The sequence below is a fragment of the Canis lupus genome, chromosome 37 (genome assembly GCF_003254725.2).
Source record: "Canis lupus dingo isolate Sandy chromosome 37, ASM325472v2, whole genome shotgun sequence".
Taxonomy (NCBI): domain Eukaryota; kingdom Metazoa; phylum Chordata; class Mammalia; order Carnivora; family Canidae; genus Canis; species Canis lupus.
This window is the reverse complement of record NC_064279.1, coordinates 27408734-27434358: the sequence shown is the minus strand read 5'-3', so window position 1 is coordinate 27434358 and position 25625 is coordinate 27408734. Positions and strand designations below refer to the sequence as shown.

General features: G+C 39.3%; 1 long non-coding RNA gene across 1 annotated transcript in view; it reads right to left on the bottom strand.

The window, feature by feature from the left end:
* LOC118353509 (uncharacterized) overlaps positions 1-25625 on the bottom strand; it is a 77103-nt gene that overhangs the window by 8871 nt on the left and 42607 nt on the right. The window contains exon 2 of the long non-coding RNA XR_004812610.2: positions 531-599. This is a non-coding gene — a long non-coding RNA (uncharacterized LOC118353509). The remainder of the gene's footprint in view (positions 1-530; positions 600-25625) is intronic.

Below are 25625 nucleotides of genomic sequence, written 5' to 3'. Positions count from 1 at the left end.
TGAAACTAAATTAGATGAGCACACAGAAACCTACATAAATAACAACAAGAAAGACAGTTGATCTAAAGGAAAACAAAGAGTTTTCCAAGAAAGGAGAGTTGTTACAGCATACTAGTGATTTAGTTGAGAATAGTGCTTACAAGGTCATGGAAATGTCAATGTTAAATACTTATTTAACCAAAATTGTGCTGTAATTCCATTGGGAGAATGAGGTATGTGGTTAGAACATGTAGATACATCTGGGTAGGCACCAGGTGAGGGTGTGGATTAAAATAAGTCATTATTCTCTACACTAAGAAATGAGTAGGTATGACTAAACTAAACACTTGAGAGGTTGTAAGCACGCCTTTTAAAGGTACTGATACATAAATTTCTAAAAAGAGCTAGAAGTGGTTGCTTCTGAGAAATGGGCAACACTTTTCCAATGGAACTAGGCATGGAGAAAGGTGGCAGGGGAACAGAAAAGACATTATTCTCACAGATCTTAAAAAACTATTTAATTCTTGAGAATAAAGAATAGGAAAACCTACTTTTTGGCTTGGGCAGCACAGTGTGGTCTTTACTTCCTGTGATCACGGTCATATATGTTTCCAGGGTCTCTGCAAGGGAAGAGTGAAAGAACAATGCCATCATGCCTGTCTCTCAAACAGCTGCTAGAGTCTCTCCAATAAGTTGTGGGTGCTCTGCCCACCTGCCTGTGCACCTAGAGCTAGTAGAGGGAGCAGGGGCATGCGTCAAAGGTATCCTCCTCAGCTTCCTCCTGGCTCCATGGCCTTGGAGGAGAGACTTTCTTCTTTAAAAAACAACCTTTGATAAATGGGAGAGAAATAACTATCACATCCAGAAAACTAATCAAGCTTCCCAGGAAATATGAATGTAAATAAAATATTGATTAAAAGCTAAAAGGATTTTAATTAAGTTACTTAGTTTAATAGTTTAATTTGGCAGAAACAGACAACTTGGACAAGGTTCTTTGTGTAAGCACATTTTAAATCACTTATTAAAATTTCAGACAGCAATCTGAGATTAGCAAAAGGATCTTCAAAGGCAAGCAAGATGCCCACTTATTTTATTTTAAAACTCAAAGCAATACTAAGATGTTACTTTGAGTCCTCCGTCTAAAACAACGGGAAATCTTAACTATATTGTAACCCACTTTGACCTATACATTTTCTGTAATTAATTTACATTGAACTAAAAAACAGAACTTGATAGGCAAACATCACATATATTATATTGAAGATCACTTGTGTTTTCAATAGTATAGATAAAAATTGTTCTTTCAGAGACACAATGTTAAAATATAGGAAAAATTGGTGCCTAAAAATATAAAACTCATAGCAAAATGTTATTCAGTCCAATTCAGCTGGTACATCAACTATTTTGAAGTAAGGCACCCAGAGAAGCTCTATTTTGAGTCCCTACTAGTAATTACATATCAATATCCTAACTGGCACACTTCAAGGTCGGAGCTAAGTCTGTGCTTGTGTTCAAGATGGTAAGGCATATGGAGTATATCAGTTGAAGATAGTCATTACAAGGACAGACTCTGAAGACATGCTGCCCGGGGTCAAATCCTCGTTTCCTGTTTCTTAGTCACTAGTCCTGGGGCAATTTAGATAGCATTCCTATGCCTCAGTTTCAACTTTTATAAAATAGAAATTATAATAATCATACCTACGTTGCAGGGTTGTTATGAGAATGAAAAAAAATACATTTCAAGCACTTAGCACATGAACCTATGGAATGTAGTCTACACCCAGTAAATGTTAGTTTTATCGATATAAAAAGCAAATGCAATTAGGGTGATAGAATTGCAAAACTCGAAAATCTAAAATTTTTTTCAATTTTATTTTTTAAAGATTTTATTTATGTATTTGAGAGAGGGGGAGAGCAAGAGCAGGAGGAGAGAGAGAAGCAGATTGCCCCGCTGAGCAAGGAGTTGTGAAGGGCTCGATCCCAGGACCCTGAGATCATGACCTGAGCCCAAGGCAGATGCTTAACTGACTGAGCCACCCATGTGCCCTGAAAATCTATATTTTTAATAGGAGATGAAGAAGGACAAACATCATGAGTTTTGTTTTAAAATAGATTTGGATTCAAATTCTAACTCTCACATTCACTAGCTGTGTGTCACTTGAGCAAGTTTCTTAATCTCTCCATGCTTCCTTTTCCTCTTGTATAAATGAGGATAATCACAGGTCAGTATTGTTGAAGAGTCATTGATAAAGTACTACAGCCCTATACAAAGCTTGACCCATAAGAATTGTTCAAATGTTAAGTCACTATCCCTTCTCTTATGAAATTAGTACAAAAGTAGAGGATGCATAGCTGATAATATGCACTAAAGAAATGTATTGAAGTGCTGACTCACAAGGTGGTTGCTTCCATGAATTCAAATTCTCTAAGTAGGACCTCAATGGTACATAGATTTTATAATAGCAACTCAAACACAGGTGGGCCTGAGTATGTCCTGATACAGTGTAAGTTCATCACTTACCTACTGCAGGAAAGATGACATTTCCACTCAACCATAGATGACTTACATTATCAAAGATGCTGGTGTTTACATAAAATTCACCATGGCTTTTTGTAAAAGTTATGAAACAATGAGTGCTATGTTTACTCTCCCTTTGACAACTTCATAAAAAGGGCTGAGGGCATCACTTCTACTTCTTGGCTGTTCATGACCTCAGTGCAGACATTTGACTGACAACATATTAAGATATCAGATTGAAATCTTTATGGGATGCCAACTTTTAGACAATGTATTTCATTGACAATACAAGTAACGGGGGTGAGAAGTTTCCAGAAGAATAGTTAACATGTTTTCTATGATTAGTGATAGTAAAAATGGCAACAATACACCACTGTCATCATTATCTTTTAATAAATCTTTCTAAATAAGCCAAAAACAATGGTGATTAAAAACAGCGTAAAGTGAGGGAGCAAATGTGTCTATAAATGTTTCAAAGAACGGTATCTGATTCTTAATCCATTATCTTAATCCATAGTGTCTTAAGGAAATTGAATATGGTTCGAAGACTCTCCATATTTTATTATAATAAAATAATAAAAGTATACCATTTTGGTATACTTAAAGATTTTTCTCCATCATTCAAAACTATCCATTGTTGTTTTGAAGCTCCTGACTCAATAGTGTTAGGACACATCACCTTCTTGAAGTTCTATTTTTCCCTTCAGACAAGTGCCTTTCTAAGTAAGTCATCATTTAATCCTTTGAAAACTCAGCTTCTGTTGGAACCTTGTGATCTTTCCTCCTATCACCCCCTGCATCCACAATCTTTGCCACTCATTCAGCATAGGCTTTTGAACCTATGCTATGTGCCTGGTTGTCTGGTAGCATCAACATAGAGGAAGAAAAGAAGTATTACAAAGATCTGTGATCTCATGGAATAGATACAATAGTTGGGAAGGCAAGACCCATGTATTATAAATAATGAGAGAAAGCTATAAAGCAGAACATAATAAGGTATATGTTAACATGTATTAACATTTCTTTCCATACAACACGGAAAGCTTAATTGTGTAATTCAGGAGGGATGTGAACAAGTGGTTCCATTAAAATACACTTATCTAAATCCAGGTGGGGATTCAGACTCCCTTTAGTAGGATATGATTCAGGGTCATTTCATTCTGCCTCCTACACGTACAACAAACGACTACAGCCATGAAACAGAAATCACTTGACATGCACACAAATCTTCCCCATTATTGCATAAACATGTACATACTTCAAATTCCAGCTTCTTTTTTGTGATTAAAAAATATATCTGATTATTATTTTTTCCATGGTTGGGTAAAGTAGATCCCGTGGGGCAAAACAATTGGTGGCCAGGCTTAATGACTCAAGGCAATCATTGACCACAAAGGCTTCTTCTCAGACAAATCTGTGTCCTATTAGTATTCAGTAAATCCTTGAAAAAGCCACCAGGCAGCTCTTTATCTGTCATTATCGGCTGTTCTTTGATGAAACCACTATCTTGGAAAATGCATCTGTCTTCCTTGGGAGATTGTTAAGCACGGGAGAGCGAACGAACCTGCAATTTCAGGGCTTTGTGGTTTTGCTCTGAATAGCAACCAGGGTTGGAAGGTATGTATGCCATCTCTGTTCAGCCCCATCCCAAAATAAGAAGGTTATATAACCAATACCAAAAGCAGTTGTTGTTCAATGGTAAAAATTTACTAAATCCAATATATTTTCTAATGGATGCTACTCATTTTTTTCAATTTTTTCTGTAAAACTACAGAAAAAAAAGTAATACAAAATAAACCTTTAATTTCAGTTAGGCAAGATGACAATAGAATCCTAACTCACTCATGTTTCATTGTAGATCAACTAATTGGAATATTCTAGATGATGAAATGGTGCTATAGTGGTCCCTGGGAACTGAAGTTATTCTTCAGTGATCTAAGACATGTTTTTTAAAAAATATTATTCTTTCATCCACTCTAAATTGCATTTTTGAGTTTCCCCCTCCTCGTCTCTGGGATCATTGTACCACACAATAGTGATGGTGCCTGTGGCTTCCCCGACGTTGTTTTGTAGACTCATATTTCCACTATGAGCTTCTGACATGAAATAATCGAAGTCCTAGCAAAAAAAGCAGACAGTCCTTTCCCATCTCCCCCAACCACACCTTTCCTTTATTTTAACCAATTGTAAGATCTGACATTTATTTAAAATGGTCAGGACTATTTTTTCCAAGCCTGGATGGAAACGTCTTGTGTTCCTTGCATGACATGCACTTAGATGGTAATGTCAGATCAAGGAAACAACGTTGACTCAAACACTCCATTGAGAATTGTACAAGAAAGGCAAGCAGACAGCCTTTCTACCAGGAGCCACAAACACAAATAACAATCACAGACACTCACTGAGCGCTTGCTGTGTGGCAAGGACTCTTTCAAGGACTTTGCTTCTAGTGAATCCAGTTCATCTCTATACACTTTTATGAGATGGGTATCATTGTTATCATATCAGAGATGACAAAATCAAAGCCAAAAAAAATTTAAGTAATTTACCCAAGGTTATACCACTGGTAAATGATGGCAGAAGGATTTGCCACCAGAGTATATGGCACTAGAGTTGATTTTATCAACCACTCTCCAGCGCTGAGACTCAAACTCTCTAGGGCTAAGGCAAGTTACAGAAGCGAACAAAGGGGACATTCCCAGCTTATTGTTGCCATGTAGGAACGTGGGCCTGGTGCTGCCCTATCTTCCTGTACTGAAGAGAAAACGGAAATAGGGGTTGTTTATGGGAAGTCTCTTGCTTTTAAAATGTTGGGTATTAATTTTAAAATGTTTTTAAACACCATTTTGGAAAACACACTTTTGAGGACCACAAATTTGAGACCTCTGCTTTAAACACCTAGGTGGCCCATTGGAGTACAACAGAAATTGCTTGAAAAGCTGTTCATTTATTTTAAGAACAAAATTGCAGAATTGCTGAGCTGACGCCCACGTAGCTCATCTTGGCCAATGTCCCATCCCAAGCGAGAATTTCCTCTAGTATAGCAGCTCATTTCATTGCATAACCACTAAGTTGTCTTTAAAAAATCTTCCTTCTATTTTATCGAAATAGTTTTTTGATATTTTGGTGTTTGATTCCAGTGATCTTAGGTCTTCCCTCTGGAAAAATACTGCTAAGACAAATCTTTCTTCTGCAAAATACTCTTGGATTTTTGAAGACAGCTAACATAATTCCTTTATCTTCTGTTTCAATTCCTGCAATCACAGATCCTTCAATAATTTCTGTGACATGGTTTCAAAAACTTTAACCACTCTTTAAATAAAGGCAAACAATAACCTGTATCAAGCAGCCATTATGTGCTATTCCAATGGTGTTCTTTTTTTTATTCACAATCCCCTGTCGTAAAAGTATTTTGAGCACATACTGCCCATTTTATGTTATTTTATGCATATATATAACATACATTTTACTTTATATGTATGCAGTATGTATCATATATGTTTCTTTATATATATTATAGATGCAGTTCTATCATTCGCTAATATCGTAAACAATACACATTTAATTTTTTTTAAGATTTTATTTATTTATTCATAAGAAACACAGAGAGAGAGGCAGAGACAAAGGCAGAGGGAGAAGCAGGCTCCATGCACCAGGAGCCCGACGTAGGATTCAATCCTGGGTCTCCAGGATCGCGCCCTGGGCCAAAGGCAGGCGCTAAGCCGCTGTGCCACCCAGGGATCCCAACAATACACATTTAATCAGGGCTTCTCACTCTTGGCACTATGGACATTTTGGACCAGAAAATTCTATGTTGTAGGGGGCTGCCCTGTACATAGGAAGTTTTAAAGCAGCATCCCTCCCTAGCCTCTAACCATTAGAAGCCAGTAGCATTTCCCATTTTAAATGTTTTTAAAAAAGATTTTATGTATTTACTCATGAGAGACACAGAGAGAGAAAGAGGCAGAGACAGAGAGAGAAACAGGCTCCCCAGAGAGCAGGGAAACCGATGTGGGACTCAGTGTCCCAGGACTCTGGAATCACGACCCAAGCCAACAGCAGATGCTTAACTGACTGAGCCACCCAGGAGCCCAGCATCTCCCATTTTGACAAACAAAAATGTCTCCAGACATTCCAACTGTTCTCTCGAGGGCAAAGTTGCACCATGTGTAAGAACTGCCGATTTAGAGCAAGGTTTATCATTTAGCGTTGTAGATATAAATTCAATGTCCGGATACCCTTCTTGACAATTCTGAATTTGTTGACCAACTTCTTGCAGATATATTTAGATCATTATTGCTCTTTATCTTTCAATGTAGCTAATGAGGAATTTGTGCTGGGAACACAAGTACATGCTCTTCCATTTCGGTTTCTTTGTTCTACCATTATTAATGCTAATTCTGATCTGGTACCTCTTTTTTTTTTTTAAGATTTATTTATTTGAGAGAGAGAGAGCGAAGGGGAGAGTGGAAAGATAGAGGGAGACAGAGAATCTCCAGCAGACTCCTTGCTGAGCAAAGAGCCCAACGTGGGGCTCAATCCCAGGACCTTGAGGTCAAGGCCGGAGCCAAAATCAATAGATGCTTAACCAACTCAGCCATCCAGGCGCCCCCTGATCTGGTGCCTCTTTGAGAGAACCTTCTCATGTTACTTCCTGAACCCACCTCACTAGGCCCATTTAAATTGAATTATGTCACAGCCCACAAAAAGACCATGAGACCAGGGTAGAACTCGTGCTTGGTTAGAACACGTGATGCATTATATGTAACACACAACCACCTAACCTCTGGTCCTAGGGAGCACCCCAGTGGCAATGCAATCTGTAGAATAAGTATCACTTAAGTTTAATGAATTTACTTCTCTATATGAAATGTAAATAGGGATCCCTGGGTGATTCAGTGGTTTAGCGCCTGCCTTCAGCCCAGGGCATGATCCTGGAGACCCGGGATCAAGTTCCGCATCGGGCTCCCTGCATGGAGCCTGCTTCTCTCTCTGCCTGTGTTTCTGCTTTTCTCTCTCTCTCTCTCTGTGTGTCTCTCATGAATAAATAAATAAAATCTTTTTTTTAAAAGAAATGTAAATATTAACAGTCGCTCAAATATTGTACCTTCACCCAAAAATGTTATTTTGCTCCTCCCTGGAATGCATAGATCCCACCTTGGAGACCACCAAACACAGTTATAGGACTTCCAGGAACACTACCTTATTTATTCTAGACCGGAAAATATCCCACTAAAATCAAGAACTGAAACTAGACCCTTCTAATTAGTGCTGACATCAGGAGAAACTTAACCCCTGGATGTACACTCCAACCTCCTTATGTTGTGGTATTTGACCAACTACATGACAGGTTGGTTCACACTCTGCTTGCAGATAGTTAGAACCTCTTAGCTTATTTTTTTTTTCCTTTATAAAACAAACTTAACCTTGAAGCCAGAGTTTCTGTCATTAGGGTCCTTCCCAGTTTATTAAGATCTTTTCAAGACTGTGATTATAGCCTCATTGGATTTCTGTCCCTTTTCCCTGCCCAGTGTCTATGCCCCTTTCTTATCATTACAGCTGTCGTCCCCCATCTCTGCTCATGTGCTGGCCTCCAGAAGGAATATACCACCCAGGCTGGGCCAAAGAATTGTTTTTGCTCCTTAGACCATGAGTCTTGAGGAGCCCAGAGGTGAAAACTAGTATGGGCCACCCATCCTTGAGCTGAGTGCCATTCCAACTGTCCATTCTTTCCTGCCACTGACATCCCCAGGGTTTCCTTGACCCCATCCTTCCCAAGGCCCATTATTCTGTGTCTCTTTTGATTTTGTAATTTGCACCGAAGCTACAGTTGGAGTCTTTTACTGAGAAGAAACCTAGTGGATACAAGCCTTCGATACATTGGCTCTCTCACAGTTTTGTGCGATCTCAAAATCTGGAACTTACATCTTCTAAATCTTCAATCAAGCAATTATCGCTGGATCAGGATTAGTCTGCCTATATTAGAATCCTTAGATTCTAATGCTTATATTAGAAATCCTTAGATTTCTACATATGGACTATAAATAAATAAAATTTTATAGCAATTATAATAGCTCACATTACTGTTTATTCCATGGTTGAGTACTGTCTTACAAAAGTTTTTTTTTTTTTTAACATGCTTTATTTGGGGATACTTTCAGATTTATGAAAAAGGTGCAAACATAGTACAAAGAGTGTCATACACCCATCACTCAGTTCCTCCTATCGTTAAATCTTATATAACCCTGGTCATTTGTCAAAACTAAGAGAAAAACATTGGGGCATTGCTATTAACTACACTATAGACTTTATCTGAATTCACCAGTTTTTCCACCAACGTCCTTTTCCTGTTCCAGGATCCAAACCAGGCTCCACACTACATTTAGAAGTGCTTGACTTTTAGCAGCTCATGCCATTGTCACTGGCATCTATGAAACAGGCACTGTCATTTCCCCCATTTTACAGATGAGTAAACTGAGACACAGAGAAGTTAACCAATTAGTTAAAGTCACATAGTAAGTGGAAAAACTAAGATCTGAACCCAGTAATCTGGCACCAGAACTTGTGTTCTTTTTTTTTTTTTTTTAAGATTTTGTTTATTTGAGAGAGAAAGAGAGAGCTCAAATGGGGCGGGGGTAGGGACAGAGGGAGAGGGAGAAGCAGGCTCCACACTAAGCATAGACCCAATGCGGGCCTTGATCCAGGACCCTGGGATCATGGCCCGAGGCAAAGGCAGCCCCTTAACCGACTGAGCCACCCAGGCCCCCCCAGAGCCTTTGTCCTTAACATTTCTATTGTGGTGCCCCTTACAAAACAAAACAAAACAAAAAAACAAAGTACCTGGCTGGCTCTCTCTGCTATCCCACCCCAAGCTCCTAAGCTCTGAAGTAGGTTTGGTTTGCATGCTTGGTTTTCAGAGGTCTCCTGCGGCTCCTGGAGGTTCCCACAGCCCTTCAGTGTGTGCATCAACCAGCTCTTGAAGAATTCCTTCTGCAGCCCGGCGGACACTAGCATCGAAACTCAGAAGGCTTCAGCCTACAGAACTGGCATGTGTTGAAAACCAAACGATTTGCCCGTCTGTATTTTTCCAGAACAGAGCTCCTCAGCCATCAACATGTAGGCCCATCCCGGGGAATCTGGTTAAAATGCCGACTCTGCAGGTGGGAGGCAGAGCCAGGCAACCTGTAGTCCCACCAGGATTCCCGAGTCAGGTCCACCCCGCCGGCCGGAGAGCACACCTGGGATGGTGAGGGCCGGAAGCTCTTCTCCTCCGGCTTTTCCCACGTTGGCCACGTCTCTCCCCTCGGGCAGCTCTCTGCCTGCACTCAGAGAGGACAGCAGTTTCCGGCTGTTTTGTCCTAAACTGTTTATCTAGCTCAGACACTGGTTTTAGTTAAATACAGTTTGTTAGCTCTTTATCATTTGGATTCCTTTTTTACTTCTAGGAATTCTGGAGGCAACACATCTGTTTATTAATTCTGTTATTTTGTTGTCTGTCATTTCTTCTTCTTCTGAAAAGACCCACTTTATTAGGGTCTTTTCAAGACTGTGGTTATAGCCTCATTGGATTTCTGTCCCTTTTCCCTGACCAGTGTCTATGCCCCTTCCTTATCATTACAGCTGTCGTCCCCCATCTCTGCTCATGTGCTGGCCTCCACACGTGGGCATTTAATGATGCCCTTCTTAATGATCCTCCTTCTTCCTCTTCTTCTTTTTGTTTTAAGATTTTATTTATTTATTCATGAGAGAGACAGAGAGAGAGGCAGAGACACAGGCGGAGGGAGAAGCAGGCTCCATGCACTGGGAGCCCGATGTGGGACTCGATCTCGAGACCCTGTGGTCACGCCCTAGGCCGAAGGTGGCTCTAAGCCGCTGAGCCCCCCGGGCTGCCCCCTTAAGGACCCTTCTCAATGGTCTTCCCTATCTCTCACTATCCAAGTTCATTCAAAGGCCTTTAATCCTTCGGAGCATTTCTGAAAGCCCTAATTTACACTAACACCTTACCTTCCTTGCCACTCTGCTTGCTGAGTGTTGTTTTGTTTGTTTGCTGTGGTCCACACAGTCTTCCTCCCGGCTTTTCTACCCGTGTTTTCAAATGTGAGTGGCTGCAGATGACTCGTGCAGCCACATTAATTTCTTTCGCTAACACCTTCCGCTCCAGGCTCCCGCAGATGTCTTCCTCTTTGGAAACATTTGCAGTTGCCGTCCTGTGCCCCTTTCTGTCCCTTTGTTTCTGGTTTGCTTATTTTGAGAATTTTCATCCCCCCCCCCCGTTACTTTAGACTCTCTAGCCAATTGAGACATGTATTTATATATGTGTGTGTATAAATATATATATATATTTATTTTGTATATATATATATATATATATATATATATATTTCCCCCCTTGGAAACTTGAAGTCTGCTTTTGTAGAGCCCGGCTTTGTATCTGATATACTCATTATATTCTTATTTGATAATTAGAAACTCTGAGATGAGGTCACTTCTTTTTTTCTAAGTTCCTGTTATTCGGAGTGCCTGTCAGCCCCCTGAAGTGTCCTTCCTCGTAGGTTAGAATTAAATCCGACTAGCAGTTCTCACCACTGCTTCCTTTACATTCTGGAAGATGAAAGTGCCAGCTCTTCCTCTGGGCTAAACATTTGCATACTTTAGATTTTTTTATTTTTTTTAATGGAAGAAATGAGAAATCTCAGGCCATGTTCTGCAGAGCCGACCTGAGCATGGTTGAAGACAAGTAAGTGTGCTAGAAAAGCATTCTGTCTCTGGAGGTGCGACTGAAGGGGACGGTGTCAGTGCTCTGGGAGTGTGGGACTCTCAGCAAATACAGCAGCGCCCCTGGGCACCCGTGCTGTCATCCATCCATGGTTGCAGAGCCGGCTACTGTATTATCTGTTCAGTTACACTGTTCAGTTAGCAGTTGTTCAGATAAAATTACCTCTGGGATTTTTGGGTCCAAGAATACACTGTTCATAAGTAACCAAGCAACTTCTGAAGATGGAACTTTCTAGAAAGGAGTGGGTTTCAAACCAGGATGATAATGTAAAAAGATGTAACACGGACATGATTTTAGGGGAGCAACTAATATCATGAACTCATTTCTTTCCTGCTGTACGTATGAGCTGCAGTGGATCTAGCACAGGGGGCTGTGGGTGAGTGAGCGGATGTCTTGGTCCTGGCAGCACCTGTTATCTGGAGGAGGAGTGTGGATCTGGAGAGTAACTGGAAGAAAAAAGGGTAATTGGGGAAAGTGTGATCAATCAGACGTGGACTCATGCCTGGGTTGTGCTCTTTGGTTTTCTCCTAATGTTCAAGTGAGGGTGGACTTTCGGCATGCTGGTGGGCATCTCGGTGAAGAGAGAGGATATACTGTGTATAGGGAGATGGAGGAGTGAAGAAAGAAATGTGTCAAAGGGAAAGAGGTGGGAGAAGCAGCAGCCCACAAATGCACTACTCTGGTGCTGTGGCAGATAGCTGGGAGTCTCAGGTGACCTGCGTCCTCTACATCACCTCTTGCCCCTGTCCTCTACCAATACAGATAAACCAAGTCTCTTCCCCTACCCATTTCCATCAACGTTCCCACCCAACACTTTGGCCATAAGTATGTAAATTATCTAATTTCTTCCCTGTGCATGCAGGCATATATTCCAAAGTATCCTTAGACTTCTGTCTGTCATTCCTGTTAATTTATAGATATATCTTAAAAACACGACTTTAAAAGATTTAGTTAGCAAATATATTGACCTAATTCTAAAGAGTCTGTCTTTTGGTTATATCATGGGGCAATGAAATTACCCTCAAATGTTATGGTTGAAAGCAACTTACTCTCTCATGATTTGGGGTCTCAGGAATTAAGGTAGGCTTCAGTGACACAGTTCCTCTGCTCCACGTGGTTAATAGCTTGGGTCACCTTCTTTCAGCTGGAGGCTTAGCCAGTCTGGAGAGCCCAAAAAGATGTCACTTACATAACTACTTCTTTATGTTTCCGCACATGGCCTCCTCTCCCTACGTGGCTAGCTTGGGTTTCCTCACAGCATGAAGGTCTCAGAATAGTTAAACTCGATTCCAGGTTTCCAATTGCTGTGTAACAACATAATAATTTATTATTATTTATCATGGCATTGGGGTCTCTCATGGCATAACCATCATATACCAGATGAGGATAGTTATCCTAAAGTTTGACTGGGCTAGATGCTCTAAAAGCTTAGACCCCTGACTGGAAGTTGATGCCAGCTGTTGCTAGAGGCTCCACTGTGACTGTCCACTGGTATAAGTGCTTCTATGTGTCCTCTCTGTGTGACCTTAACTTTTCACATCCTGGCATCTGAGTTTTTATATAGAACATTCCAAGAATGAGAGTTTCAAGAGGCCCAGACAAAATGTCTCTAGACTTCTTATGACAGTACCTCCAAGTGATTGAGCAGTTTTTAGCGACTTTCCATTGGTCAAGAGCAAAATCACTGGGCCAGCCCAGATTCCAGCAAATGGAACTTCACTAGGGCATGCATGCTGAAAGGCAAGGCTTGTGGTGTAAAGGGACATCTTTGGTGATTGCATATAGACTTCTTACATGGTGGGGAAGGGTACATTCAGGAAGCAGTGTTCTGGAAGAGCAAAAGCAGAAGTTGCAGATTTCTCAAGGTCCAGTTCTAAAGTTACAGAACATCACTCCTGCTACATTTTATTGGATAGTCTATCTGATAGCCCATATGCAGGGGAGGGGACATAGATCTCCTCGTTCTATGGGACAAGCTTTAATCCTCCCCACTCTGCTAAAAATAATTAGATACAGGATTGGGAAAAGTCATAGAAATATTTCAGGCAATGTTATATTAGTTTTTTAACTGAAATAAAAATGAGTATATTATAAAAGTATGTAATTTTTATATCCAAAAATATTGACCTAAGCCCCTGGACATTCTTCATCAAAGATTCAGGGTTACCAGAAATTTTTTGAACTTGGGGATTTAATGACAGTTTCATACCCTATGAATAAGCATAATTTTGTTTTTTATTCTACATCCAATGAATTTTCCAAGTTTTGGTTTTGATGCTTTTAGGGCCTAAATCATTAGAAAATCAATTTTAAATCTGTACTAATGGAACCATTATATTGACCAAAGTCCTCAACTCAGCATGTAAAAAATAACCTTAAAAAAACTGAGAGTACTCCAAGGCCAATCAAGTGTATAGTTTCCACAAAGATAAACTTGAGGGTGTGGCCACCATGCCAATGATTAAACTCACTGAAAGAATTACAAAGTTTCAGAGTAAAGATCTCAATGAGAATATGGTGTTCATTAAATCCACCAAGTTGAAGGAAATCACTCAGAAAAAGGACACTTAAGTTTATGGTTCCTCTACCAAAGTTTGATTGGCTCAAAGCAGCTACATTGGCTCAAAGGCAGGGGGATGAGAAAGCCAAGGCATATTATTAGAACATAAGAAAATTATATCTCAAAAGATCAGTAGGTTTGGCTATTTGAAAATAGGGCTCACACAGAAGTAGACAAAAAATCAATTAAGTTTTCAAGGAAGTTGTACTTTCAAAAAGACCATCAAGCTGGATTGAAAGACTGCTTAAAACTTTAAATGGCTTTAAACTTTAAATATATACATATGCCTGTGTATACATAATGGAATATTACTCAGTCATCCAAAAGAATGAAATCTTGCCATTTGTAATGATGTGGATGGAACTAGATGGTATTAGGCTAAGTGAAATAAATCATTTACAAAAAGACAAATACCACATGATTTCACTCGTGTGGAGTTTAATAAACGAAACAGTTGAACATAAAGGAAGGAAAAATAAAATAAGATAAAAAAAGAGAGGGAGGCAAACCGTGAAAGACTCTTAACTCTAGGAAACAAACTGAGGGTCGCTGGGGAGGTGATGGGGTCTCTGGGTAATGGGCATTAAGGAGGGCACTTGATGTAGCAGACATTGGGTGTTATATGCACTGATGAATCACTAAATTCTACCCCTGAAACTAAGAATACATTATAGGTTAATTAAACTGAATTTCAGTAAAGAATTTTAAAAAATGGCCTGTGGACTTCCTGCTGTCTGGGGAAAGGGCATGAGTTGAGGGAGGGCTGCTCAGTCATCAAGAAGAGCATATTCTTTGGAGGCTCACCTCAGATGTGAAGAAGGATCATAGCAGAGGAAGAATCTGCTGGAGGGCTGAACCAGAGGCCACAGAGAATGAAAGATAAGGAGCTGCTCCCAGGAAGTGAAACTGGTGCCTAATCAAGTGAGTCCTCAAAATAGTTGAGTAGTAGGGGATCCCTGGGTGGCTCAGCAGTTTAGCACCTGCCTTCGGCCCAGGGCCTGATCCTGGAGACCTGGGATGGAGTCCCACTTTCGGCTCCCTGCATGGAGCCTGCTTCTCCCTCTGCCTCTCTCTCTCACTCTCTCTCTCTTTCATGAACAAATAAATAAAAATCTTAAAAAAAAATAGTTGAGTAATAGGATTTTAGAATTACTACAGCCAGTGCATGTCTGCTGTGTGTCTCCTATTCTTCTGTCTGAAGGCAGCTGTTCATCATCATTAATCTTGTCTTTGTTCCACTGTTGGGTCATGGTTGTGTGGAGCATAACGGGCCCAGACATACCTCCTGTGGTAGAGACCTCTGGTCCATTCTGTTGCCCAGAGAGCCAGCACTTTGAGCTTGATGCCATGAGTTTGTTGTCTCACAAGGAAGGTGACTGGGCATGTGGAATGGAGAGTTAATAAGACCATCTGGGCTTCTAGTGCTCTTCTCTGTTACATCTAGGTCTCCTTCTTCCAAGCACATACTTCCCCATTTCTTTGAGATAAGACTTGTTCTTGGCTTTTAGGAGGTGAACAAAAGTGATTAAATATGGAAACCTTTAAGAATCGTTGTGTCATTTACCATGTCCCCTCCTTGATCACCACCATGTGTAATATATCAGATTGTCCGGTCCTGGGTGGCCTGGGTCCCTAAGTGAGGACAGTGCACTGCAGAGCCTCCTCAGGATGGAGGTGTAATTCTCTTACACCATACACAATGATAAACTCAAAATGGATGAAAGCTCTAAATGTGAGACAAGATTCCATCAAAATCCTAGAGGAGAACACAGGCAACACCCTTTTTGAACTTGACCACAGTAACTTCTTGCAAGATACATCCATGAAGGCAAGAGAAACAAAAGCAAAAATTACTATTGGGACTTCACCAAGATAAGAAGCTTTTGCAAAGCAAAAGAAACAGGCAACAAAACTACAAGACACCCTACAGAATGGGAGAAGATATTTGCAAATGACCTAACAGGCAAAGGACTAGTATCAAAGATCTATAAAGAACTTATTAAACTCAACAGCAAAGAAACAAACAATCCAGTCACGAAATGGGCAAAAGACATGAAGAGAAATCTCACAGAGGAAGACATAGACATGGCCAACACGCACATGAGAAAATGCCCCGCATCACTGACCATCAGGGAAATACAAATCAAAACCACAATGAGATCCCACCTCACCCCAGTGAGAATGGGGAACATTAACAAGGCAGGAAACCACAAATGTTGGAGAGGATGCGGAGAAAGGGGAACCCTCTTACACTGTTGGTGGAAATGTGAACTGGTGCAGCCACTCTGGAGAACTGTGTGGAGGTTCCTCAAAGAGTTAAAAATAGACCTGCCCTATGACCCAGCAATTGCACTGCTGGGGATTTACACCAAAGATACAGATGCAGTGAAACGCCGGGACACCTGCACCCCGATGTTTCTAGCAGCAATGTCCACAATAGCCAAACTGTGGAAGGAGCCTCAGTGTCCATCAGAAGATGATGGATAGAGAAGATGTGGTCTCTGTATACACTGGAATATTCCTCAGCCATTAGAAATGACAAATACCCACCATTTGCTTCCACGTGGATGGACCTGGAAGGTATTATGCTGAGTGAAATGAATCAATTGGAGAAGGACAAACATTATATGGTCTCATTCACTTGGGGAATATAAACAATAGTGAAAGGGAATAAAGGGGAAAGGAGAAAAAAATGAGTGGGAAATAGGGAGACAGAACATGAGAGACTCCTAACTCTGGGAAACGAACTAGGGGTGATAGAAAGGGAGGTGGGTGGGGGATGGGGGTGACTGGGTGATGGGCACTGAGGGGGGCACTTGGCAGGATGAGCACTGGGTGTTATGCTATATGTTGGCAAATTGAGCTCCAATAAAAATAAATAAAAATAAATAAAAATAAAAATGTAATAAAAAAAAAGGATGGAGGTGTAGTATGAGTGAGAAATAAACCTTTGTCATTTTAAGCCCGTGTGATTTGGGGGTTGTTAGTCATTACATTTTAATAACAATCCACCCTAAGACATGCACTAAGGGGCTCTTCATGAGGTGGAGGCACCAGGCATTAAAAGTTGCATTAATGGAAAGGGGTAAATAGCAAAAAGAGAATACCAAATTGGTAGATATAGCTATCCAATAATCGTTGTTAAGGTGGAGTCTACATTTCAACCGTTCAGATAAAGAAAGTAGAAATCATCGGAATAATGACATATTTACAGAGTAATAGCTTTCTGAAGTCTCAAATATTTATACACTTGGACATTCTATGATATGAGTCTCTTTAAAATTTCTCTCTAATAAAAGAATATCATTAAGGTAACAAGAATATTTGAATTGCTCCCCAATAAAGACAATTAGCAAAAGCCTTAGCTCTATGGTTATTCTAAATACGGTTAAAGATATACAAAGGAAAATATGTCAACATTGTCTACAATATTATATGATTCTTTTTTTAACTCTTCAGAGATCTTTAGTAATGTGCTTGCTGATAATGATCTAAAACATAACGTGGGTTCTGAGGACAAACCAAAACACTACTTTGGCAAGATCACGTATTACAGATTTGATGTCGTGTCACTCAGGAAATCCTCTGAATTTCTGAAAACAGGCTGTTGTGTCTAAGAGTTGGCACTTCTCTGTGAAAAAGAAAAGAGACTGTTGAGTTTTGAGAGGAAATATCATGATCAGAGCCTGGAGGACGGCTGTTTAAATTGAGTGCTTTCTTATGAAATCATGGGTATTTAGTGGAATATAATATACAGAGAGCTCTTTCATATTCTTTTCTACTGGCCAGAAATTCCTTCTCTATGGGAGAATTGAAAATAGGATATTGACGAATTGTGGAAATGATAATGAAGAATCCCTCACCGCATTTTTGTGGGGCAGGAGCTAAGGAACAATCTCTAGGTTATTATCCTGAAAAGTGGGTCAAAGCACAGGTTGAGGGCACGTGGGTGGTTCAGGTGGCTAAGCATCTGCCTTTGGCTCAGGTTGTGATCCCCGGGGTCCTGGGACGGAGCCTTGCATCTTCTCCCTCTGCCCCTGCTGTGCTCTCTCTCTCTCTCTCTCTCTCTCATCAAATAAATAAATAAATAAAATCTTAAAAAAAAAAAAAAGAAAGCACAGGTTGGAGATATGCTTCTTTTCACATTCCTTAGATACTAAGCTTTCTAGGAGGCTTAAGAAATTTGTCTTTATATTCCAACTTTGCTGTTTTAAGAAAGAAATGCTGAAGAAAAATGCTTATTTTATAACATTGCTCAAAAGCTTCACCCTCTGGCTCATCAGAGCTCGTGTACCTTTTTGTTTTATTGAGAATGCACTTTTTAAACTCCCAGTTTACCTAGAAAATGTGGAGTACTAGCCCCAACTTGCTCTATGGTCCTGGCTGTGATGTTATGTTCAAAGCTAAAACTGTAAAATGTAAAACACATATACATGCTTGACACCAGTAAGTATCCAGTAAATATTATCTATTTATAATAATTACTACTTTAGTTCATGTGTGTTAATAAGTAAGGTGATGATGGGGCTTTGGAACACTCCTACTACACCCCCCCCCCCAATCCTGCTCACTCGCATACACTTCAGGGGAATTAATGGATGGAATAATTGGGATCAAATACTTGATTAGTTAATGAGGTCAGTACTTAATGCTCTGTACATGCAAGTAAAACAAAGGAGGAGTTTTCGAATACAAAGCAGCAGCTTATCAGGTAGAAAGAAGGGTACAAGGGTCTTTGGTATAGGAGAGGAGGAGGACTCTGTCTTAAGCAATTAGAAGCATGAACAGCACAGATGAGTTTAAGATGCGAAGAGGTCATCACTAAGGTAAAGGTCAGGCTGCTTTCTGGCTAATGACAGTTGTCAGACACACAACCAGCACATAATAAAAGATGCCAAGGACTAGTCCACTCTGTTTGGGACCCTGGAATTCTCTAGGACATTGGAGAAGGAGGCAACTGCAAAGTCAGTCTAAATTCAGGGAGATACGTTATTAGGTTCATATAAGAAAGATGTTTCCACTCCAGGGAGACAAGTAGAACCAAGGTGATGTCAGAAGACTGATGGCACCTGAACCAAATGGCAAGAATCTAGAGAGGGCTGAGGATTCTCTGTCTCAGAAGAGGACTCAACTCAAATATAACGCCTGGTAGTACACAGACACCTGTAACTAGGCAGCCACAGTGTTTTTTTGTTTGTTTGTTTATTTATTTATTTATTTATTTATTTATTTATTTATTTATTTATTTTTAGTTTTTGTTTTCCCTTTCAGTTTCCATGACTTTTAGTGGAGCAGGCTTTTAAGCCTTCAGAATAGTGGTATAATAGGTAGGTCAGGAGAAACCAAAGCCCTTCTACAGCTGTCCCTAATCCTATCTAGTCTCTCATTCTGCCTCCTTCTAACTTTCCACTTTTCTCTTATTTTAGCTGGGGTGGAAGATACACTATTTCAGGTCCCAGTTTACTTACTATCTCCTTCAAATTGAGAAGTCATTGAACACATGGTGTCCTTCAGGAAGCCAGAACTATTGACACTTAAAATGTCCATAGAATAGCTTCTGGGCCCGTGCTTGGGTTTTAATGGCAATTTCAGGGGACAATGCCTTCCCCAGCGGGATGGCTCCAATGGTAGCTGTTAGATACCTTGGGCCACTTATTTATTTTAACGTGTCTTAAATTTCAACACGCAGCCACCTACCTCCTCTACCCATGTGTAGGACCATGGCCACAGCCACAGAGATATGCTTCATGGTTTGGTCCTAAAGTTCCAAAATCAATCCTCCAGCCTTGCTCTGGATATTGATCCCTTTGTGGACCTACTCTCCGGGGCTTGGTGTGAGCATCTCTTGGATGCTGCCATTCAGGGTAAACTCATGAATCTGCATTATAGTCTTGTGCTCAGACTGTTCTCCACAACTGTGCAATTCTGGTGTTAAAGCACTTCTTGGGTATGCAGGTGATGTCAGTGAAGCCAACCAGAATGCTGATGAAAAGCCAGGACAGGTGAAAAGCCAGGAAACCCTCTTTTAAGTCTAAATTAGTATTTTAATTCCATGTAATATTTTATGTTATTGGGATAAAACCCAAATGCCTTGTCATTGCCTATAAGAAGCCCATTCAAATATTGTCCACCTATTTCCCCCTGCATCATTCCTAACTGGCCTCTCCAGACCAGGTGCTCTCAACTTTGCATCATTTCTTAGACATGAATGTCCCTTCACAAGCCATTCTGTGCATTAGTTGCGCTATTCTCCATATCAAACGTAGATTTTTCTGTCTTATTTTTGGAAAAATTTCTATTTCTTCTCTAGATTTAAAGCTAATGTTTTTCTTTTTTTTTTAATGTTTTTCTTTATAGGTGTTTCTTCCTCTGCTGTGAGTTGCCCTATTATCTGAATTTTCACTGTTTTTGTTCATAACTCAATTATATTATTGAGTATCTACTTATGTGAAGCCTATCCTGCCACTCTGTATGCTCCTGGTGGGGAGGGACTCTGTTTCATTCAGTTTTGTATCCTTAGCTCCTAATACAGGGTTGCCTGTCTGAATAAAGAAACACAACACATGTCTGTGAAATGAATGACTAAAGAAAAATCATAAAAAAAAAATAAAGTAGTCTTGATGATAGGAAACATTTGTCTTGACATGTGGGATAAGGTACAACATAGGGAATGAGAAAGAAACGAATGAATCTGCCATAAAATATCCTTGTTAAAAAAAGTTACAGGGTATTAAAAAACTACAAGACATTAGAAACATTTCATTTTAAGAACCACTTTTACTACAAATTACTGCTTGCCTCTTAAAAAAGAGACACAATCTCTAAAAGATGATTATCAGTTATTGAGCAATCAGAATTTTAAAATTGCATTCAGCCCACAAGTTGGGAGATGCCTAAGTAGGTGGAATCTGTTGAGTTCTGAATAAAATTGGCATTTCCTTATTTTCTGACATCAAGGTGCTGAAATATGCTGTCAAGCATTAACATGTTTGCTGATGGTAACTTGGCTTGGCAGGACAGAAACTCCGGTGCGAGTTACACTTTTATGATTATATTTTTATTACTAAACACAGATCTCTATCTAAAGCAGTTTATTGCTTGGAGTTATTAGTCATACGCTGGTATGATGCGTGAGTATTGTTATCCTCATTCGATTCTACCAATGGAGCTTTGCCTGAAAATCCATTTGGTAAACAGCCTAGTCTATGTCTACAGTCCCAAAGTGATGAGTGAACACATGTAGAAGAGTTAGTTAAACCAGATGTTGGGAATTGAGGAATTAAAAAGCCATTTAAATATAGTACAATTTTTGAGAGTATATAGTATGAGGGCATAGTATTAAGAGGTTTAAGATGGGATATAAATATGTGATGCCTCGTGTCTCAGTAGGTTAAGCATCTGCCTTTGGCTCAGGTCATGATCCTCAGGATCCTGGGATCGAGCCCTGAGTCAGGCTCCTGCTTAGGGAGGAGCCTGCTTCTCCCTCTCCCTCTGCCCCTCCCTGCTGCTTGTGTGCATGCCTGCTCTCTGTCTCTCTCTCTCTCACTCTCTTTCTCTCTCAAAGAAGTAAATAACATCTTTTAAAAAAAAGAGTATAGTATATACAAATATATATTAACTACGACATACAATATAGTTTATATCCAAGTAAAGAGTATTATTTTGCTGTTCCTAATACGTTCAATCTATTAATTTTGCTCTTGTCAATGTATCATGAAACTTTGTTAAAACAATTATAACAAAAACGTAGGTCAAGCCTGCAAATTTTGTGTGACAATTTTGGCTAAAACACTATTGCAGCCATCTTGAATTTCATTAAAGAAACTATTCTTGATCAAGAATAGAAAGGTTTGAAAAGGGGACAAGTTCTCTCCTTACCTCCACCCCCTAAAAAAACTTCAAAAAACAAGATGACTCTTTACTCTTTTACATGACCATTTCCATGATAATGGACTATTAATTATGGTAATGGATTTTTTTAAAATTGTCAGTGGATTTATAAGAATAGCATAAAGATTTCTTAAAGCCTTTGGCATCACAAACAAAAGCCTGCACATAATTCTACAAGTTCACTTTTGAAGTGGCTCGATAAGAAGACCACTGTACCAGTTCTTGAAATGCATTTTAATACAAGAATACATTCGTCTTTCTCTGGTGGGATCATTGCACTATTTTCCATTTGATATTCAACTAGATTATGAAGCCCATTGAATTTTGACACCAAATATTGACATCGGAATGGTTCAGAACATTGGAAGGAGCAATTTTCAATCCAGATTATTTTCCTTCAAATAGCAAAATGTACTTCAGCAAAGAAAGACAAATTCAACCAATTTATAAGATAGAACTACTTATCTCACTCTTTATAATAAAGACCAAGGTTATGTGTTTATAGAAAGGGGGTAAAAGGAAGAAAAGAAAAAATATCTCTTATGCCAAAATTGAGTTGTAACCACCAATTAAAGGCCAAATACATGGAGCACTCCTCTGGGTCTGTTAGTGCCTCTCAATCACAGTTCGTTGCAATGGATTGTCATAATTAGTGCCATAAGCATAAATACGAAAATGAGGGGGTTGCACTAGGTGATCGCTAAGGTCCCTTCCTGCATTAGAATTCTAGAAGTTGGTGGACCTGAAATTGCTAATGTGTTTCTAAATGTACTAAATTTATGCCTAGGGACAATTTATTCATTTGAAAGATGGGTGCTTTTTTTTGTTGTTAATTTGGATCAGAAATAGAAGCTTAAATGAAAAGTAAGTGCTGGTTAAACACTAGTAATGATATGTGATTCTACAGCATTTCAGCTTTTACAAAGAGCTGGTCCAGACACATCATCGCATTAAGCTCACAATAACATTGTGAAAAGCTTTGTGACCAGGATTTTTCTCACACCTTTGGCAAATTTGGAGAAGATTTAGTATGACTCCATCATTCTTGGTTTTCTTAGTTCCAAAGGTGCTAAGAACTCTCCATTGGGAGCAGAGGAGAGAGAGACCTAAATTCACCTGAGTCCGGCAGTTCCCTGAGGGCAAGGATCATCTCTATTCACCACTATATCTTTAACTCCTGGGGCCTTACTAAGGTTACGTTCCAGTGAAGGAAAATGAACCACGTACAAGTAAGCGACATGCCAGGCAGTGGTAAGCATTATGAAGAAAAATAAAGATCAAAAGGAGCAGCTGCAGGATATTTTAGAAGAGGAATCCTTGGGGATCCCTGGGTGGCGCAGCGGTTTGGCGCCTGCCTTTGGCCCAGGGCGCGATCCTGGAGACCCGGGATCGAATCCCACGTCGGGCTCCCGGTGCATGGAGCCTGCTTCTCTCTCTGCCTGTGTCTCTGCCTCTCTCTCTCTCTGTGACTATCATGAATAAATAAATAAAATCTTTAAAAAAAAAAAAAAAAAAAAGAAGAGGAATCCTTGAGGAGGTACCCATTTGGAAGAGCAACGTCAGGAGAGTATTTAAGGAAGAGTTCTCCAGACACAAGGGAAAGATGGCAGACGTGAGTGTGTTCTGCATGTTGGAAGGCCAGCAAGGACTCCTGTGGCAGGAATGGAATGAGGCGAAGAGCCTTGGGTGCTGATTGCACAGCGGGAACATTTGCGAGAGTACAGATATTATTTAGGGCATTGATTAAGCAACACAAAAGTAGTTAAATCCATCTTCACATATAACTGTGAAGAAGTTAAAATGGTGAAAATGGGTACAATTGGATAATTTGCCTGTAGGTTAGCTTGGGAACTCCACTCTAAATCTTTTTACATTGTTTTGGGGGGTTTGTTTTTTGTTTTTTTTTTGGGGGGGGGGTGGTTTTTGTTTTTGTTTTGTTTTGTTTTGTTTTAGTTTTTTTTTTCCCTTTGCTATGACAATGAACTCAACCCATTTCCCAGTTCTCTAAAAAAACCTTTCTTTTTCAGAAATCCATACTACTTACTCTGAAGATAATATTCCAAAAATCTCCCTACCAAATTTCCATTTCCTTCTTTTCTTTCTCATAAATGGCTCTCTAACTTCCTTTTAAATATGATGCACCAAAGACCTTTGGCTGTAAGCTAGCGATTTTCCAAAATGTGTTTCCCTGAATATTACTTTCAGAAAAGATACTAGGTGCTCCATAGTCAACTAACAAACATAGTCAAATGATATACACTCTATTCTTTACCAAAATTTCACAATGCACACGGGCATAGTACAAGCTCTGAGTCCTTCAGTTCATAAAAAATAAACTCAGAATTTCCTAAGCATCATTTGCCCTGAGGCTGTTTATTTTTTATAGATTGAAAACTATTAATAATCTATGTTTCAGGTGCCTCTGGATCCAAGTTAATACTGCTTTCAACCTCTTCTCCATGTACCCTCTCAGTGGTCCATTGCCATCCACTCACTTATCCGATTCCATTCATTCATTCATTCATTCATTCATTCATTTTTTTATAGTTGGACTAGATGTTGGGAATAAAAAATAAGACAATAAAAGGACTCCTTAGTTCAAGGTTCTATACTCTCCTGGGAGAGATAGTCACATAAAGGATAATTCAAATTCAACATGATAAATGCAATGACAGATAGGTATATGATGATAGAAACTCAGAGAATAGGGTACTTAATAAAGCAAATGATTAATGGCCCCTTATTTTGAATTTCTATAACTAGCAAAGATTAAAAATGTGTTCTAAAACAAAAAACAGTAACAGGTTTCTCTACAATAATACCGGATTTTTACTTTATTTAAAAAAAAAATGATAACCCTAGAAGAACTGAATTTTTGTACTTTGTAGGATTTTACTCTCGTTGGTAATCCTCCTCAAGGTCAAAAGGAAAAAATATGGTGCCAGTAGTGTGCCCTTCTAGAAATTGTGAGATGAAATTTAAAATCAGGTTTAGATACATTTTAAAAAAGGAGTTCTGATCAACATCCTGCCAAGTGGTTGGACACAGCTGACTGCAACCCAGAATCCATTTCTAGGCTCCCCATGTGACTGATTGCTCTCCATGAGCAATTCCAAAGGAGTTAGCTTATTTCAGTGTAGACGCCTAACTCAGAGAATCCCTTTTTTCTTTTTAACCATTTGCTTGAATTGTTAGATGCTTAAATATCTGTTGACATATTTTTTGTTGATGATAAGTGCAGTATTTTCTTAGAACTTTGTTTTTAACATTGTAAATAATAAGTGGAAAAAATAGAAGTAAGGATGAGGTAAAAATTAAGTGAAGTTTTTCTAAGAAGGCAGATCATATTTCCTATATAAACCTAGCACATTTTTAGTCAATTGTGAGATGTGTGAATTGTCTCCTACCTTTTACCAGATCTATTGCATTTTACCAGAATTTGTTCTTTTCTCAAAATATCTTAGAAGAGAAGATTGTAACATACAGTCTTTTCCTCAGTAAATAAAAAGAAGTGAAGATAATATTTTTGGGAGAAACTGTTGGATAATGGCTATTTTTAAAGATAGTGTCCCATACCTATTGCCTAAATTTCAATGGACAAAGACAAAGGTTGGGACATTTGCTTTTTAGATTCTATTCCAAGAGGGAATATTTACCTTCTATGATTCAGCAGAGTTTGAGTACATAGTCAAAAAGTTTACAGGGTACTTGAAAATATTTTTGGTCAAAATCTGATAAGATAACCTACCTTCATGATTTCATTTTTAATCTATGCATGGCCCAAGATGCAACTATAGTGGGGATTTTAGCATGTATAGGCATAGTTTAAACCATTAAAAAAGATTAGATAAGCAATTGAGTAAAAATTCTTTTAGAATTTTGCTTTGACATAAGCAAACAAT